Source organism: Tupaia chinensis, unplaced genomic scaffold (assembly GCF_000334495.1).
Source record: "Tupaia chinensis unplaced genomic scaffold, TupChi_1.0 Scaffold140391_1, whole genome shotgun sequence".
In the NCBI taxonomy this organism is placed as follows: domain Eukaryota; kingdom Metazoa; phylum Chordata; class Mammalia; order Scandentia; family Tupaiidae; genus Tupaia; species Tupaia belangeri.
In genome coordinates this window covers 584,921-591,724 of record NW_006200268.1, presented here as the reverse complement: position 1 = coordinate 591,724, position 6,804 = coordinate 584,921, and positions in this window count along the sequence as shown.

Sequence of the window (6,804 nt, the reverse complement as noted above, 5' to 3'; positions counted from 1 at the left end):
AAAATGTAAACTCACTACTTTTTAAATAACCTGCCATAAAAATCTCACATTACTAACTTCCTTGGTTACCTACCTTATTAATATTCTGTGCTCTTTTCTGTATGTTGCTTGTAATGTGTGAAATATACTACTCTAACAATTAAAATTTTAAAGTAATTCTCCTGTGTTTATATAATACATTTTAAAATTAAATGGTTGAAATAAGAGGAGTTCAATATTTTAATAATGAAAAATAAAATTTTATAAAAATTATTAAACTGATACTTGAAATCAGAATAATGAATGAAGTTAAATTAAACTATTTTGGCCTAAAATAGTCTACACTGTCACTCTTGTATTCCTGTAGTTAAGCCAAAATCATACATGTTAGGATATTTTCCTGAGATGGTTGCTAAGTTACAGCCAATCATACTAGATTTCTGTCAGAAAGCCCACCTTTTGGGTTGTTTGTGCTGCCTACTGTCCACATGAAACCAATTTATTTGTTTATCTATCCCATTCCTTGACTTCCATTTCTGTATATTATTTTTTTCTTTTCCAAAACTTAAATACTGAGTCAATCACAAGTCTAATCAGAGTTGTCCAGAAGTCTGTGGAAAACTGCCTGGTTTAAATTGTGTTACGATTTGCTCAATTAAAACTATTAAAATGGCTAATTTATTTTCCTTTTACAGTTATGGCATCAGAAGCAGGATCTGAAGTAGAGCTTCCAGTGACTCCCAGGAGCATCAGAAGACCAAGAAAGGTTCACACGAAACCATTTGTTATCCATTGCTCTCTCACAGCAACTAGGGATTGTGGTTAAATTCTCTCAGATTTGAGTTTTACATACATATGTTTAGAGTTATCTGAGTTTTATGTGAGCAAGTTTTGTTTCAAATTATGTTAGAGTTCCAAAACACTTGTACAGGGTCCAGGATCAGATCAGATTAGTTAATTAAGTGGATTGGATCCATTTGTCTGTTTCAGACAGAAGCTAGCAGTAAGTAGATATTAGGATGGCAGATAGAACAAAATTTTAGGTTAAATTTTTTTACTTCGTATTAGATTTTTATGTTCAACATCTTAGTTTTTATTTTTTTCTCTGTGTTTAGTTAGAGAAAGATCATTGAATAAATTGTTCAAGGACAGCTTAGAGGCAAAACTAGGGTAAATTATTTCCCACTTAGGTTATTCCTGGCTCAAAAAGACTCAAAATTTATGCAAAAATGGAATTTATAATTGTAAGAATCAAAGTACTTTATGGAATTATAATATTTACAAAGTGGTATGATCTTACATAAAATTATATAATTTTAAATCACTATGACCATTATGTGAAACATTCTATAAAAAAAAAAAACTCTTCAGACAGTATAATTAAAATTATACTCTCCCAATTAGTTCCATCAAGGATGTCCACTGATAAGAAATTTTTAAAAATTTTAATTATTCTATTTTAAGTCTATAAAAATAAATAAACTTAAGTGACAAAAATGTTCTACCAAAGTTTTTGCTTTGTTACTAGCCTTTCCAAAGCAAAACAAAATTTAGATAAAAGACTTATTAAAACAGTTTAAAATATACCTATAGGTCAAACTGAGCTGTTTCTTGTTCAGCAATATTTGAGCAATAGTCATGCTGAATTACAAACTTTGAAAATATTTTCTTTACCTTTATTAATGTGCTCCACCTGAAAATCAGTAATTAATTTAGAAGCATGCTGAGTTTAAAAGGCCAAATATCAAATTGGTCTTCAAAAATACAACTTTCTGGCAAATTATTGGTTTATTTAAAAGTCTTGGGAAATCTTCTACATATCTTTAATGAATTCCTGTTAAGTCATTTAAGTTTCTTACAGTGGAAAATGCTTGAGTGTAATTATTTAACATGAGCTGACTGCAAATACTGTAGTTGTTCAGGGTGCTTCTGGAAGAAATTGAACTGTGACTCAAATCTCAGCCCCTGAAGGCCACTTAGAAACATCATATATCACTAATTACATTTTTAAAAAAAAAGAGGAAAAAAGTTTGCTATGTGACCATTTCCTGTTGGAAGTGCTTTAACTTTGCTTTTTCAGTCTAACAAGGACCCTGAACTTCCATATTCTCCTATTCACCACATGATTTATAATTTTCCAAAGTAAGTAGTTCATGTAATGTGGGTACTGCATGATCTATACTTTCTCATTTGAGACCCTGCAACCCAGCCCTAGGTATATCTATTCTCTAGATTCTGAGCATTTGGAGTACCCAGACCTGGCAACAAAAGTATAGGCTACAGGGGAGAAACATATAATTCAACAGATGACCAGAAAGCACCACAGAAGCACAAGAAATATTAGAAACCAGAAAATATCTCCCCCTAGGGAAAATAACAATTCTTCATTATCCATAGACAGCACAATGGAACTCATAATAATGTCAGATAAACAATACAGAATATTCAGTGACAAAACTTAACAAAACGCAAGGAAAAAGAGACAATGAACTCCAGAACATGCAAGAGAAAAGAGATGACATACTTTAGGAAATGAGGAAAGATTTTCTTTTTGTGAGAGTTTTTTGCTATTGGGTGTGTGTGCTTTCCAGAAAGACAGATAGAGACAGAGAGATAGTATGAAAGAAATCACCTCCCAGGAGGGATGGCTACACCACAATCTATTTTCCTCCATTCTTCTCTTGGGATCTTGGGCACACACGCACACACATCCGGCATTTTAAACCACCCGGTCCAAGACTCAAACCACAGTCGACTACATGGGAATTCAGCAACATAGCCATTAAGCTGGTCCCATGAGGAAATATTTGAAAGAAAAAATAGGCACTGTCAGCATCTGTCCGGAATTTAGCTCAATCTAAGAAGAAGCAGAAAGAAAGAGACAGAGAGACAGAGTAGCAATGGACACAGGTAGTCTGAGCCTAAGCAGCCCAAGCAGTTTGCACCACCCAGACAAACTGGATGCCTTTATTTACAGGGCAAAGTAACACAACATACATGTATTTTGTGACATTCCGTAGATAAGTTGGTATTTTACAGACAATATAAAACAGTTAATAAATCTATAAAAGCTTAGCCATACTGGGCCTGGTGTATCTGCTGGCTACATTCTTTTTTTTTTGGGGGGGGTTTTTGCTATGCTATTCTATAGGGCTTGTATGTTTGTCAGCCAGCCAGAGAGAGACAGAGAGACAGAAAGCAAGAAATCACCCCCCATGGGGGATGGCCATGCCGCAATCCCTTCTCCTCCATTCTCCTCTTGGGATCTTGGGCACGCACGCACACGCGCCTGGCATGTTTTAAGCCACCAGATCTGGGACATGAACCGCGGTCGACTACATGGGAATCCAGTGATATAGCCATTACACTAACTGCTGGTCTCTCTTGGCCACACTCTTATCAGAGAAATTGCAATAAATTTCTTATCTAGTGGAGAGAAATTAAGTTGCAGGTGTGGGGAAGGTACTTTCTTGAAAACATCAAAGGGGTGTTGGTAAGAATATAGTCTTCAAGAAGGCAGAGCAGGGACTGGACTTTGCTTATGGGGGTCATGATGTTGCCTGAATTTCACCAGATGTATCTGTTGGAAGGCCCCTGGGAAATTCCACCCTTTGCTCTGCCTGTAGTAAGAGTCAAGAAAAGAACAAGCTGTAAGGTTTGCTAAAGCTAAAGGGATAGGTGATGTTTGCTAAGAGCATGTCTCTTTATCCTCAGGGCTTCTCTCTGATCATGTCCCTATATTTCTCTCTCTCTCTGTTTTTTTTTTTTTTTTTTTTTTTTTTTTTGTAGTTTTAAAGCCAACATGACCTGGGTTTGCTTGGGGGAGGTTGGCACCAGGAGATACATATAGGCATCAACTGAATACCACAATAAGTTATTGGATAGCACAAAAATATAAAGATTCCTCCAAGAAATACTTGTTTTAACCAAATGAAATTCAGATACTCAGTTATCCATCCAAGCAAGCCCCAATTGTTATCATGTTTGATCTTTTGTTCTAAGTCTTTAAGTCGCTTAAACAAATTGTTAGTAGTTGGTTATTTTTTTCATTTATCATCTCTTGAGCATTGTTGGCTAATGAATTGATGTCATCCCATGTGCTAGGACGTGCTGTGGCTAGCCTGTTTTTTTCTTTTCTTGGCCCTCCTCTCTTCCTGAATTTCAGCCTGAAACTCAATATTGAACTTTGCAGTGTTTTATGCCACCTCATAATGTGCAGGTAATATGCACCAACAAGGGATCCAATCCAGGCCTTTAGGAGTAAGCACAGTAAAATCTCTTCCCCAAGTGATTAGAAGACTGGGACTTGCCAGGTTTGATCTGGCAATATCCTTCAGAAAATTTTAGCTTGAGGAATCTTTTGTGTAGATGACATGCACTGACAGGCTGAACTCCATAGATGTGATTTTGAATGAAAAGTCAGATTTAGATTATTCAATTTAAACATGGTTAAGGAAAGCAATTTTGCAGTGGAAGCAGAGAGAAGCCCTAGCCTTAGTTTCCCCTTTTCTTGTTCTAAAAATGTAGAGAGCATTTGTTTTACACATTGGAGTTTTACACTCAACAATTGTTTGACCAGTGGCTTTGTATGGGATACCAGTAACATGCTGAATACCCTAATCAGTACAGAAATCACAAAATTTTTCAAAGTATAACCAGGGTTGTTGTCTGATTTTAATGATTTAGGTTTTCCCATAACAGAAATAGTGGCTAAAATATCCCTACTTACCACTGCAGAATTTTCAGAAGTGTCAGCTGTCACCCACAAAAACTAAGTGTCAGCTATGATGCTAATGATGGAACATGAATAACAACCACCTGCCAAAGTTCATTGACCAAACTTCCTTGAGGGTTGACCAACTTCAAGAACAGAATGTGTCAGTGGCAATGATTATAAGACTTAACAATGACCTTGACTTGCACCAAAGACAGGTGAAATTGATGAGATATTTTAGCATTTTGAGGAAAAAAAATGATGAGTCAATACGGTCTGAAAAAAGAGGGTACATGACATCATGAAGCACTGTATCTGCTTTGTGGTTCCCCTTTAGGAGACCAGGGACTTTTTTATGACTATGAATATGAGCTATAAAAGATGTGGTTGAAGGGAAATTAAAGTTTGTAAAGTTATAACAAGGCTAAACAGATTTTTATCCAAATGTGGGGAAAAATGTCATTACTCATGTGAGTAACTGTGAGGGCAGCATATTGGCTGTCTATAAAGATATTTATAGGTTTATCAGGAAATAATCTGAAGGCTCTGTGTATAGCAGCCATTTTATTCCACTGTATTGTCGAACGAGGAGTAGTAAATTTATATTGCCAGTTATCATCTGTATAAAAGGCAACTACTCCTCGAGTCTTAATACCATCAGTAAATAAGGAAACACCTTTTACAGGGAATTCACAAAGTGTAGAAATCAATTCCAACTCTGTGGCTTGCAATATATCTTTTAAAAATTGAAACCTGGAGTCTTTTGGAACTCCATAGGAAATAATCCTAAATAGAATGCAAAGAAACTTGATAGACCTCAGAAATCTCCAGGAGTCAATGATAATCTTCCAAGGAGCACAGTAGCCATATTTTTGTGAGAGCCAATGCTTGATTAATACCTTTGTAGATAATGGTAGTCAAATTATTATAATTTTTTTTCCTGCAAAGTGGGCCAAATGAGGCCATTCCATGATATAAATCTGAGATTGTTGGATGGCTATTAGAGCTGCAAAATAGTAGCCATGAACATACAGAATTATTAACTGCCAATAACTTTCCAATTTAGATACTCAATCAATAAAAGTTTGTCCTAATAGAACACTGATGTCCTGAAATCCCTGTATTACCATAGGTGTTATGAAAATGCATTATTTGACATTAGTAAAATCTTTCATAAGCACTCCTTAAGCTTTTCTAAATGAATATAGTCTAAGTCAGAGTCAGCCACCAAAATATCATCCATGTAATGATACACTAAATGTTTAGGGTACATGGTATGGTAAGGGGCCAAAGCCTGCAGTACAAAATATTGACACAAGTTGGGTCTGTTCATCATACTCTGTGGGAGGATGAGCCATGTGTAACTCTTAGCAATATATGAATTATTTAATATTAGAAAAATAAATGGAAATTTTGCTTTGTTTTCTGGGGACAAAAGGATGGTTTAAAAAAAAGTCCTTTAAATTTATTATAAACCCCTTATATTTAAGACCTTAGATCTTAACTGAGGATTAGGCAGGCCACATTGCAAGGGGCCTATAGGGATCATCAATTGATGAGTAACATAAAGGTCTCCATTTTTTTTACAACAAATATTGGTAAGTTATAAGGAGAAGTTATTTCTTCTAGCTATCCTGCCTTAAGCTATTCTTCAATTAAGGCCTCTGCAGCTCTTAGGTTTTCTTTAGTTAAAGGTCATTGGACACCCATTGCATCTCTGTCATGTCCCTTTTTTTTTCCCTCCTCTGTTTTTTTTTTTTTTTTTTTTTTTTTTTTTTTAGTTTTAAAGCCAACATGACCTGGGTTTGCTTGGGGGAGGTTGGCACCAGGAGATACATATAGGCATCAACTGAATACCACAATAAGTTATTGGATAGCACAAAAATATAAAGATTCCTCCAAGAAATACTTGTTTTAACCAAATGAAATTCAGATACTCAGTTATCCATCCAAGCAAGCCCCAATTGTTATCATGTTTGATCTTTTGTTCTAAGTCTTTAAGTCGCTTAAACAAATTGTTAGTAGTTGGTTATTTTTTTCATTTATCATCTCTTGAGCATTGTTGGCTAATGAATTGATGTCATCCCATGTGCTAGGACGTGCTGTGGCTA